At 46.7% G+C, this 13,295-nt stretch overlaps 1 protein-coding gene and 1 non-coding gene across 2 annotated transcripts in view; both read right to left on the reverse strand.

Annotated features, from left to right (window-relative positions):
- The window catches only part of LOC140188855 (uncharacterized), a 631,689-nt gene that overhangs the window by 184,699 nt on the left and 433,695 nt on the right, over window positions 1-13,295 (reverse strand). The gene's annotated exons all lie outside the window — the stretch shown is intronic.
- On the reverse strand, window positions 3,759-3,830 carry trnad-guc (transfer RNA aspartic acid (anticodon GUC)). The gene has a single exon. It is a non-coding gene; the product is annotated as a tRNA-Asp (tRNA).

Genomic DNA, 13,295 nt, shown 5'->3' on the forward strand with positions numbered 1-13,295 from the left:
AGGTCCGTTGATGGGTGAAGAAGGCAGACAGCAGACTTGCATTTGTTGTTTGCAGGCACTGTGTGCCAGAGCAGGGAACTCTGCTGGAACTGCATAAACGGAAGTGGGGTCTCAGATGTAGCACTGGTCACCACACCACAGGGACATACAGATACACCCACATCCGAATTATGAGCAGCAGTCCCCACTCAGACCCTCCCACTTGCTCTGTCATTTAATGAGGTCATGTCTGGTCCCACTTCAATATCATACTCATTGTTCCTGTCTGCCTGCAGGAACATTTCATCCACAGCTTATAATTATCCCAATCCCTCACTCTTAAACAGATCTAAAGACTATTCCTAAGAACCTGTGAGTAAAATGAAATCCAATGTCTGAAGGTAACTAAGATTCAGAAAATGATCGTAAGCTCAGTCTGGACACCAAGAACAATGGGAAAAGCAGGCCTACCCCAACAGGGATCTGTTTGAAGTTCAGAGCCACCAGTAGTGGTGTCAAAAGAGTCTGTGGATGAGTCAGGGAAGGAGAAACCTGCACTCAGCTGGGACAAGGAGCCAGTGGAGGGTTAGGAGGAGCTGACCTGGGTGCAGATTGTGCTGTTGCCTGGTACTAGAAGGCATCGGAGCTGTTGAGTGAAAGCAGCGTGTCTGACTGTCTTGGACGTTGCATTTGCAAAACCCTGTTACACATTGATAATGTGACGTTCCACAGGCCTGTTTCCCTTGTTTGGTGATAAGACGGGTGAAGAGGCAACAGTGGCCTCGGTCACATTGAGGACTAGGCCTCAAGCTGTGGGCTTGCCTGCAGCTGCTGTCCAGGTGAGACGACACAGCATGTGGTGTAGTGTGGAGTCTGTGCTGGGTTGGGAACTGGCCTCTCCCATCAGTGCTGCCCTCCACTGCTCAATTGGTGGAATGACAGGCTGGATTACCAGGAACTGCACCATCAATTTGCATGTCACTCAGGCACTTGGACTATACATGTGTTTTCTTGCATGATAATGTTCCACTTTCTCACTTTTTTGAATGTATATTATGCACCTTGGCCCCAGAGAAATTGTGTATCCTTCGACTGTATCCATGTATGGTCTCAATGATAATTAAACTTGATTGGATTTGATTTGATTTTAAAAGAATCCTCTCATCTTTCGCTCCAGTTGTTAAATAGTGGTACCAGGTTCTGGTTGTCTCACAGATGAAAACTTCCTCTCCCACTTGCTCTGTCAAGATCATTCAGGAAAGTGCATGTTTTAATTGGTCATAGATTTATTGCTGACATACGTCACAAGGTGGAGGAAAAGTGTTTGCTGACTTTACACCCAGACAGATCATGGGTGTAAAGTCAACAAACACTCTAAATTTATTTCAACATTACCTGCTTTACATGCATTTGACTTGTAACCCACTTGAGAATGGTATTATATTTGTTTTGAAAAGTGTATATCATTGTTTAGAAAAAGCTATTCTAAATGTATGGATTTTGCAGTTCTTTGATTCACTTTAACAAACATGGGGATGTTGGTGGTGGACACGGTGGGGGTAAAAGATGGAGACGTCAGTGAGGGGTGCACTTTGTTTATGGACAGTCTGGTCACTGAGCTCAAAGGTGCCGACAGTACCAAGGCAACTTTGATAACAGTCAGTTTCAGCCTCCACCACCATCACCAGCAGAGATTATGAAGTTCATTTCCCAAACTGTACTGTAGTATTTGTACAATTGTAATTCTGCCCGTTGTAAAATAGCCCCTGATGTAAGCCCGCATGTCAATTTTTGGAATTGACGACTTCTTCTCTTGATCCGATACTGGAAGAAATGTTACTGGATACTGTATGTCTTTTGAGTACCTCATGTCACAGATGAGGCAGTACAGCTCCTGTTCCACTCAATGAACATGACCCTTAGTTATGAATGCATGTTGGGGCTAAACGGTCGAGTTGTTGAGTGTGCTGTAGAGGGCCCAGACATTCAGAAGGTGGGTTAACAGTGCAGTCTCCCCACCTCAATATTACTTATTTTGATTCTGTTTACCACTTTGATAAGAAGATTAGAGCTGTGAAGGGAACACTGGACCGCACTGCCCAGAGAAATCACACTTGCCAATGGAACTGCTTTGAACGATGGCAATAAACTTCTCATCATGGACTGCATAAATCCTCAGCTCTGAAGCTGCTTCATGAGGATGAGAGTGAAGTCTGTTACTGCAACTACCGGGTGATGGGATCAGATTTAGGTAACAGTACGTGCAATGTGTGTGTCACCAGTGATCCTATAACCTCTGTTAATGGCGCTTACAGTATTGGATGGCAGGCTCACTGCTGTTTGCCAAGGGTATCCCCTTCGCCTTTAAGTGGAGTCTTTGGCCTGAACAAAAGCTGTCAGGAGGTTATTGATACTTGGCGTGTGTAGCAGAAAATACTGACACCTGCCAGCATTGAAGGACGAAGGAGACTGATGATTGTTACTGGATTGTAGTGTTCCTGTTCTGGGGACCTACCAGACGGGATCGTGAGAACATCAGTATGACCCCAGTGTTGCAGTGATCGGCTAACAACACTGCTGTAGTGCTACATGATACAAGTCTGGTCATGAAAGACATTTCTAACAAAGAGGCAGCAAGATGCATCATGGCCTTTCAAATCTGAACAGCATTAAACTTCCTGTTGGCCGAGAGGGGAGGAACTTGTGTCATTATTGGACTGAAATAGTGCAAAACATCGTCGATTTTATCCGTGCAGATCCCGTTAGAAGCTGTTAAAGTTAAGAAGTTTGGGCAGGAGTTACATACGACTCTATCATCACCTTTGGAACCCTTCTGATTAGCCTCATTCTCTGTCAGGAAGTTTGTGCAACTCCAGCGTACAGTGGCCAAGGGGGTTTATATTCCTGCTGGTGTTGAAACTTGTTTAAGTTTCTTACTGAGAGCACTCTGTGGAGAGAGGACCCGAAGAACAGCTGCCTCCTATCGTTCAGCAATCCCACTCTTCAGGCAGACGATGACAGGATCACTGGGGAGACTCGAATTTTCTGTGCAATTCAGCTGCATCCACAATTCATGTGGTCCTTTACAGGACGCAAAGGGAAGTGGGGAGTGTGGAAGTTACAGCAAGTCAGGTTAATGTAGCGCCTTGGCAAGGATAGTTCACAGATAGTGTGCAGTCAACCCAAGGAAGAAAGATCTTTGAAGAGCAGAGTTTCCCTTTGCAGAGCAGGGGACTGGAGCCATTTTGGACACCAAAACAAGATGAGGGGATGTAATCGATGTGTTCCAGGGTGACACTTAATATTGGTCACAAAGGAGAGAAATCTGCAGATGCTGGAAATCCAAGCAACACACACAAAATGCTGAAGGCACTCAGCAGACCAAGCATAATCGATGGAAAACAGTAAACAGTCGACGTTTCCGACCGGCACCCTTCGTCTGGACTGATATTGGTTAGTTACCTTACTACTATGGTGGGAACATGCGGGAATTGATAGTTGACAACAAAAGCCCCGGATTAATATGCCCGGAATGATGGACTCTGTATAACAACGAACAAGTAACAAAGAACGGTGCTGAGATATAGATTCTCAGGGGATTCTTGAGGAAAGAGGTTGACAATAACACCACTTTCTTCTCGGAAGGATCACAGCAGCCCGAGCAATTCCATCCTTCCCAATGCCCAATGAACTGAATAGCGTAAACACAAATTCTTTGTCCGCTTTTATTTGTCTTTTGAATTCGATATTCCCGTTGAATAATGTAGTAAAATTCGTTTCTCCCCGTCGGGGAATTGAACCCCAGTCTCCCGCGTGACAGGCGGGGATACTAACCACTATACTAACGGGGAACTGCTGATGGTAACTCCTATCATGCACATTTAAGAGTACAAGAGGGTGAACAGAATTACTTTGATGTTTCTCAGCTGTAATACTAGAGCCTTTCACTCGTGTCCCTCCCACAGCAGTGTCTCAGTTTGCTCCAGCGATTCAGTCACCTGTTGTGTTCAAGGATTAGCGAAGGGGAGTGCTCTCATTCGAGCCCAAATCCGTGCTGCTGGAATGAACATTTTTAATCACAGTTATATATTTATATTTCTGCTTTTTTTTAATGCGACAAGCGGGAAACGTTATGTAGCGAATCGAATTCTGAAGCGATCACTCCCACTTCATTGAAACACTGGGTGTTGTGTATCTCCGGTCTGTCGGAGGATGGCGACCTCAACCGGACATAACAGGAACTGCACCAGAGTGAGGAATCACAGTGACCACATTCAGAAAACAGCTCGAACCACAGTCATACACTTCTAGCGTCCGAGTGGTCCAACCCTGACAACTCGCGTACGAATTCCCGAAGTTATTTAAATGGACGAGTGAGTGTAAAATTATTATTCACCCTGGGCTGGCCAGTGGATCAAGGATTGAAGTGCTGTCCCTCACATTTTCCCCGGTGAACCGATCCGTGCAGCTTCCTGCTCTCACTCTAAATCAGATTCCCACAGCCAACTAGGACAGCGGTCCCCAACCACCGGGCCGCAGAGCATGCGCTACCGGGCCGCGAGTAAACGATATGATTTGGCGATATGAGTCAGCTGCACCTTTTCTCATTCCCTGTCACACCCGCTGTTGAGCTTGAACGCACACGAGGTCATTAGCAGCGCGTCATCGATGTCAGCGCGGGAAGAAGATCAATTCCTCGAGCTTGCAAATGACAGCGGGCTGACAAGTATGTTTGACATAACATCTCTGCCGGCATTCCGGATCAAAGTCAAGGCTCAATATCCTGCGATAGCCACTAAAGCACTGTAAACGTTGCTTCCATTTCCAACATATCTCTGCAATGAATGCAACGAAAACTAAATAGACCGGACATAAGGAACCTCCTTCGAGTATCGCTGTCTCCCATCAGCCCTCGATAGGACCGTCTTGTTGCAGGGAAACAAGCCCAGGGCTCCCACGGATTCAGCGATAATGGTGTGTTGCAATGATTTTATATGTTCATACGGGGAAAATATGTGCTGTGTGTTTAATATCCAAACGTTACTTAAAATGTTATGATGCTATTGAGTGATAAGTGACTTATATAACCATATAACAATTACAGCACGGAAATAGGCGATCTCGGCCCTTCTGGTCATGGCGAACGCTACTCTCACCTAGTCCCACCGACCTGCACTCAGCCCATAACCCTCCATTCCTTTCCTGTCGAGATACCTATCCATTTTTTCTTTTAAATAATATCGAACCTGCCTCTACCACTTCTACTGGAAGTTCGTTCAACACTTCAAGCTCCCTGTCCTCCCCTGATAATTGACTCATCACTATATTCATGCGAGGAAAATATGCGCTGTGTGTTTAATATTAAATTCGTTAGATAATCCCTTTTAGAAACGAAATTGAGTGTATTAGCCGCTTATTACCAATATTCCGGTCGTGATGAACACCCCCCTTCCTCCCCCTCGCCGAACAGAATCGCCTAAAACGCATTGCGGAGAATAATATCGGAAGGTACACGCGTGCGCACTGGTGCCCGCGCAAGGCTTCATGGTCATTGTAGTCTTATTTTGACTGCTGCGCTTGTCCGTTGGTAACCCTACCACTCCCCCCCCCACCCCCCCCACCCCCGGGACGGCCGGTCCGCAAGAATACTATCAATATTAAACCTGTCCGCAGCGCAAAAAAGGTTGGGGACCCCTGAACTAGGACACATCAAAACATGTCGGATGATGTGCTCACACTGAGTGCCGTCAGTCTGCTCACCATTCACTCTGTCTATTTATACATAATGGGATCACTCTCATCCCCCTCCCCCTTTACCAGAGTAAATAAAACCCTTTATTCTTATTCACAAATGTAATATAGATTCACAGAATCATGCGACCCTAAAACAGACCTTTCGGCCCACAGTGTCCGTGCTGACAATCAACTACCGATCACACCAGAAAAGAGCTCGCTTACTAGCTGTTGCCTTCAGTGTCTTGATGTTTCAGGTGGTCGCCCAGACAATTCTCTAATATTGTGAGTGTACTTGCCTCAGTAGCCACTCGGGCATGGGTTCCAGTTTCCAAAAATATCCGCATGAAGTTCTCCCTGAGATGCTCTCTAAGTTTACACACGTCAGGACAGTTTTCTACTATCCTGATAGGCCCGGGTTTATTTGATACGACCTCCGTCACCTCCAGAGCTCTCCATGGAAACAATCGTCAATCCATCGGCCGAATGGACGCCCATGGGCCCAGCACGCTGCCGCTGCGCCTCTCTGCTGTTGTCTGAACGTGGTGACGCGCTGCTCCGTTGTGGACGTTGCTCATTCTTCTCTTCATTTTCATTTGTCGATTCTTTGCTGACGGCACATCGTTTCATAGAAACACGGAAAACCTACGGCACTTTACAGGCCCTTCGGCCCACAATGCTGTGCCGAACATGTCCTTAACCTACAAATTACCTAGGGTTACGCATTGTCCTCTATTTTTCTAAGCTCCAATGGAGAGCTTCCTTTATAAATGTTTCCTTTATTAACTGTTCTTTGTTGATTTATTTCGCACCTTTCTCTCTGGTTTTCATCTCGTATTTGCTATCCCTTCTCCCCTCCTGATATTATCTCTGTGCTGTCTGTTCACCGACCCATTCGGAGACCTCGTTCCCGACATGTCAGCAATGAATGTGTTTCACATTATTTACTGAACCCAGTTTCAGTCGCCCTGCTGTCACACATTCTGTTCATAAGACAAAGGAGCAGAAGTCTGCCATTCGGCCCATCGAGTCTGCTCCGCCATTTTATCGTGAGCTGATCCATTCCCCCATTTAATCCCACTCCCCCGCTTTCTCACCATAACCTTTGATGCCCTGGCTACTCAGATACCCATCAATCTCTGCCTTAAATACACCCAATGAATTGGCCTCCACTGCCGCCCGTGGCAACAAATTCCATAGATTCACCATCCTCTGACAAAAAAAACCTTCGCATTTCTGTTCTGAATGGGCGCCCTTCCATCCTTAAGTCATGCCCTCTAGTACTAGACTCCCCCATCATGGGAAACAACGTTGCCACATCCACTCTGTGTATGCCTTTCAACATTCAAAGTGTTTCTATGAGGTCTCCCCTCATTCTTCTAAACTCCAAGGAATACAGTCCAAGGGCGGACAAACGCTGCTCATATGTTATCCCTCTCAATCCCGGAATCATCCTTCCACTCTGTCTCCTCCGCGTTCTCTCTCTCTTTGTCTCCGGGCTGTTCTTCAGCATAAATATCAATGGACAGCGGCTGAGCTGCAGCTGAATTAACCCGAAACAGACTTTTTCCTCCTGTGGCCTCTATCACCGTCTTAGGAAGGTAGACCCAAACAACCCCGCTCTCCTGCCTGCCTGAGGAAAGATATCTTAAACCACCGAAGGGATGGAGCAGAGGATCATAAGGTTTGTCCGGTCAGGTGAGCCTAATGAATATTGGCCGATACTCTCTGGAATAATCCAATTCCTTTGTATAACCACTGAGCCACAAGATCAGGAATCGGGTCCAATTCTGAAGATGTACGGCTCAATAGGAAAGCAGTCCAGTCCACGTTGGCGGCAGATGCTCGTATCTCTCCTTTAATGCCGTGGGCTCTAATATTGTTTAGCGGCTTCATCTGCGGCACTTGACAAATGCCTTCGAAAATCCAAGTAAACAACATCACTGACGCTCCTTTGTCCATCTTGCCTGTTATTTCCCGAATTAATTCCAGCAGATTAGTCAGGCAAGATTTCCCCTGAAAGAAACCATGTTGGCCGGCCTATTTGAACAGGTGTCTCCACGCACCCAGAAACCTCATGGACTCCAGCATTTTCCCAACCATAACAGCCCTGATAACTGGTCTGTAGTGTTCTGTATTTTGTTTCCCTTCTGTCGAGAAGAGCAAAATCAGATCAACAATTTTCCAGTTCTCTGGACCATTTCAGAAGCCCGTGATTCCTGAAAGATCACTATTAACGATTCCATGATCTCGTAATCTCCTTTCAGAAACCCGCGGTGCAGTCCATCTGGTCAGGTGACCTTGCGGTCTTTCAGCTTCCAAACACCTTCTCCTTAATAATAGCAACTACGCTCACCTACATCCCTTGACCCTCTCGAATTTCTGACATACTGCTTGTATCCTCAACATAAAAGACGGACGCATAATATTTAATAATTTCGTCCGCCATTTATTTGTCCCCTATTACTACCTCCTATTTCCAGCTTCCGATGCCCGCTCTAACAGTTCTGTTAACTTTCTATATATAGAAACATTGAAACATAGAAAGCCTGCAGCACAATACAGGTCATTCGGCCCATAATGCTGTGCCGAACATGGACTGACTTTTGAAATTACCTCGGGTGACCCATAGCCCTCTATTTTCTAAGCACCATGTACCTCTCCAAGAGCCTATTAAAATACCCTATTGCATCAGGCTCTACCACCGTCGCCGGCAGCCAATTCCACGCACTTACCACACTCTGCGTAAAGAAAACTTACTCCTGACTTCTCATCTGTACCGACTTCCAAGCACCTTAAAACGGTGTGAGCCACTTCAGCCCTGGGAAGAAGCCTCTGACTATCCACACGATCAATGGCTCTTATCATCTTATACACCTCTATCAGGTCCCCTCTCAGGCCCCGTCACTCCAAGGAATAAAGGTCGAGTTCACTCAATCTGTAAGTTATAAGTGTGAAGTAGTTCATTTTGATAGGATAAATATGATGGAAGAATATAGTATTAATGGTAAGACGCTTGGCGGTGTGGAGGATCAGAATGATCTTGGGGTCCGACTCCATCGGACGCTCAAAGCATGTCTTGGGGAGCATGTGTTATGAGAATAGGTTTAGTGAACTCGGCCTTTTATTTTGGAGCGACGGAGGATGAGAGGTGACCTGATAGACGTGGATACGATGATGAGAGATATTGAACATGTGGATAGTCAGAGGCATTTTCCTAGGGCTGAAATGGTTGCCACAAGAGGACACAGGTTCAAGGTGCTGGGGTGTAGGTACAGAGGAGATGAAGCGGTAAGGTTTTTACTCAGAGACTGGTGAGTGCGTTCAATGGGCTGCCGCCAAAGGTGGCGGAGGCGGATACGACAGGGTCTTTTAAGAGACTTTTGCATAGGGTCATGGAGCTTAGAAAAATAGTGGGCTATATGTAAGCCTAGTCATTTCTAAGGTAGGGACATGTTCGGCACAGCTTTGTAGACCGAACGGCCTGTATTGTGCTGTAGGTTTTCTATGTTTCTATGCTGCTATTCTCATAAAGCACGCTCGGCAATCCAGGCAACATCCCTGTAAATCTCCTCTGCACCCTTTCTATAGTTTCCACATCCTTCCTGTAGTGATGTGACCAGAACTGAGCACAGTACTCCAAGTGGGGTCTGATCAGGATCCTATATAGCTGTAATATTCCCTGTCGGCTCTTGAACTGAATCCCACGATTAATGAAGTTAAATACAATCGTATGTCTTCTTAACCACACAGTCAACCTGCAACTGATTATATCACGCTGTACTTTTTGCAGTTTTCTACACGATCCAAGAAATAGAGACTGATAAACTCAGAACAACAAATACGACGTTGAGAAAACATAAACAACAGAAGTGCGAACAACTCTGTACACTTGAACCCAGGCAGAACCCAGAAGACCGTAAGAGAAGGGAGCAGAGTCAGTCTGCCCCATTCCATCTTGGCTGAGTTATTATCTTCATCAACTCCATTCTCACGCCTTCTCTCCACAGCCTTTGACTTCCTTACTGAGCAAGTAACTACCACCCTCCGCGTTAAACATACCAAGTGACTCGGGCCCAATCGCCGTCGACAGCAAAGAATTCCACAGACTCACCGGCCTCCGGCTCAACACAATTTCCTTTGACCTTTGTCAGATTTGAGATGCTGATAGAATCTGTTATATCAGCAATATCACAGACAAAGTGCTGGAAGAACTCAGCGGACTGTCTGGGTATCGCCTTGTATTTGCAGCATCTGCACATTTTCTCGTGTTTGTACATCAGGAACGTCGTTATTTGACGGTTTCTATCCCAATCTTGATCTCTCTGTTGTATTTTTCTTCGTATCGGTGTTTCCAGACTGTTTGTGTGTGCGACCAGGAGGGAGTTGCAGGACTGAAGGACAGTTCAACATGGGAAACTGCAGGGACACGAGATATGGGTCGTTCAGTGTCGCTGGTCTCCATTTGCAAAGCAATAATTATCAAACCAAAAAAAGAAAAACAATGAAATCTGTAAAAGAAGCTCTTCCGTGACAAATGTAGAGTTTAAAATTAAATCTACCGGCCTCATTGCCACCAAAGACTCTGCTGAAGTAATGCCCAAGAATTTTGATGTATTGGTCTTCAATCGTCAAATGTTTCCATCAGAGATGTTTAATTAAAGTGTTTGTTCAAGTGCCGTCACTAAGAAAATTAGTGAAGTGTTTGACCGTATCGCTGGAGATTGATGCCCTGTTTGAATCGAGGCCGTTTTTAATGCATCAGCTCAGAGTGTCTAACGGAGCTGTGAATTCAGGAACAAGAGAAATCACAGACTCTCACTGAAATGGTGTATCCAGTCATCTGGCGAATAGAAGACGTTAACTATCCTTTTATTTCAGCCTTTGGAATTCCGGGTAAGCCGCGGTGTCAGCTGCCGTTGGTGGAAGTTCAAGTTTAATTCCAATGTTGTGATTGTGATATGTGAAAAGCCGGTTCACAGCATCGATTGTCAGTCACCATCTTCCAACCCCGGAACAGACCATTCATAGTCTCCTTTCCCAGTTTGTCTCTGTGGCGCAAGCGGTGAGCGCGTTCGGCTGTTAACCGAAAGGTTGGTGGTTCGAGCCCACCCAGGGACGCAGGTGACCCGGCAGTTTTTGCGTCGTGTTATATTGCCAGCTGGGTAACGCTGTGCTGTCCGGAAACCCTGCGACTGCAGCGTTAACTTCAGTGGGAATTAAAATGTTTTTTTGTAAGCTTCTCTTTCACACTATTCCTGGAGATCAAATGATTGCACAACGTATTGAGAGAGAACAATGTTAAGCAATAACAGAATGCAGAATGAAATGTAACTGCGACAGAGACAGCACAGTGCGGGTAAACAATCAGGTGCCGCATCATAACGGGTAGATTGTGAGGTCAAGGCTCCATCTTATCGACTCGGGCACCATCCAGTAGACATAACGGCGGAGTTGAAGCTATCCACGAGCCTGTAGTACGTGCTGTTTTGTACCTTCAGCCGGATTGAAGAAGGGAGAAGAGAGAGTACAGTACCAGGGGCGCAAGGTATATATTTGTCAGGAGTGTGTAGGTTACATACTCTTTGACCATTGGTGTATATTTCCTCGACCGACATTCCTGGAACTAACGGACTTGCCGGATGTAATGTCGTGGTCTTGATTAAATTTTGGATCATTCAGTTGGAGTCGAATTGGTTTCATCCCACATAGGTTCCAGATCGTTTCATTTTCACTATGGATGTCCAATCCCTATACACGTCCAGCAAACCACCCACCCCCCACTCCTCCCGCACCAGAAAGGTCTGTCAGCTCTCCGCTTCCATCGGGAAACCAGACCCAACCAGCTCTCCTCCACCACCATTCACCTCCGTCTGGCGGAACTTGTCCTCCCACTTCCTTTAAACACAAAGTGAGTCATGGACACCGGCATGGGTCCCATCCGTGCCTGCCTGTGTGTCGGCTACGTGGAACAGTCTATGTTCCAAGCCTACACTGGTGTCGCTCCCTAACTTTCCCTACACTATATAAATGACGGCATTGCTACCTCTTTCTGCACCCATGTGGAACTCATCCACTTCATCAGCTTTGCCTGCAATTTCCGCCCTGCCCAAAAGTTTACCTGTCCCATATCCGACAGCTCAGTCCGTTTTCTCCATCTCTCTGTCTCTATCTCTGAAGACAGCTTGTCTACTGATGTCCATTATAACCACACAGACTCTCATAGCTACCTGGACTATACCGCTTCCCACCCCGTTACATGTAAAAATGCCAGCCCCTTCTCTCAATTCCTCCGTCTCCGCCGCATCTGCTCTCAGGATACGGCGTTTCATTCAAGAAAAAGGAGATATTGTCTTTTTTCAAAGAAAGGGGCGTCCCTTCCTCCACTATGAAAGCTGCTCTCAACAGAATCTCTTCCATTTTGTTCACGCCTGCCCCCACCGCATCCTCGCTCCCTCCCCCAGGGAGAGGGTTTGTCTTGTCCTCACCTAATTCCACCCACCCCGCCCAGCCTCCGCCTCCAGCACACAATTCTCTGTAATTTCCGCCATCTCCGGCGGGATCCCACCAACAAACATATCTTTCCCTCCCCCCTCTACGTTCTGCTCTCTGCAGGGATCCCATGTGAATCCCATGTGCGTCCGTCCCTCCCACTGATCTCTCTCCTGGCACTTATCCTTGCAAGTGAAACAAGTGTTACACCTGTCCCTACACATCCTCCCTGGTAAGGAAACACTTCAGCTGTGAGTCTTTTAGGGTCATCTACTGTATCCAGTGCTCCCTGTGTGGTCTCCTGTATATCGGTGAGACCCGATACAGATTGGAGACCACTTCACCGAGCACCTACACTCCCTCCACCAGGACAAGCCAGATCTCCCAGTGGCCACCCATCTTAATTCCACTTCCCATTCCAATTCCGACATAACAGCCCATGGCCTCCAGTATTGTCGCGATGAAGCCACGCTCAGGGTGGAAGAGCAAAACATTATATTCCGTCTGGTAGCTTCCAACCTGATGGCATGAACATTGATTTCTCAAACTTCCGGTAATACCCCCACCTTCACGAAGCCCCATTCTCTTTTCCCTCTCTGACCTTATCTGTTACCTGCCCGTCACCTCCCTCTGGTGTTCCGCCCCCTTCTCTTTCTTCCATGGCCTCCTCTCCTTCCCTGGTCTCCAGCCCAGTATCTCTTTCACCAATCAAAGTTTCAGGTCTTTAATTTACCAGCCACCCCCTCCGCCTGCTGGTTTCACCTATCACCTTCGTGTTTCTTCCTCCCCTCACCGTCTAACTTTGATTACTCATCGTTTTTTCCTCCAGTCCGGATGAAGGAACTCGGCCCGAAAGGTAGACTGTATTTTTTCCCACAGATGCTGCCTGGCCTGCTGAGTTCCTCCAACATTTTCTGTGTTGCTTGGATTTCCATCATCTGTAGATTTTCTCTTTGTGCCTCTATCGATGTCGCTCCACACTAACATATTCATGTGTCTATCTAAACACATCGTACACCCTTCCGTCTCTGAACCTGGCAGCCCGTTCAAAGCACCCGCCCCACTCTGTCTAAAAGCGTGATCCGCACATC

Source organism: Mobula birostris, chromosome 28 (assembly GCF_030028105.1).
Source record: "Mobula birostris isolate sMobBir1 chromosome 28, sMobBir1.hap1, whole genome shotgun sequence".
NCBI lineage: Eukaryota > Metazoa > Chordata > Chondrichthyes > Myliobatiformes > Myliobatidae > Mobula > Mobula birostris.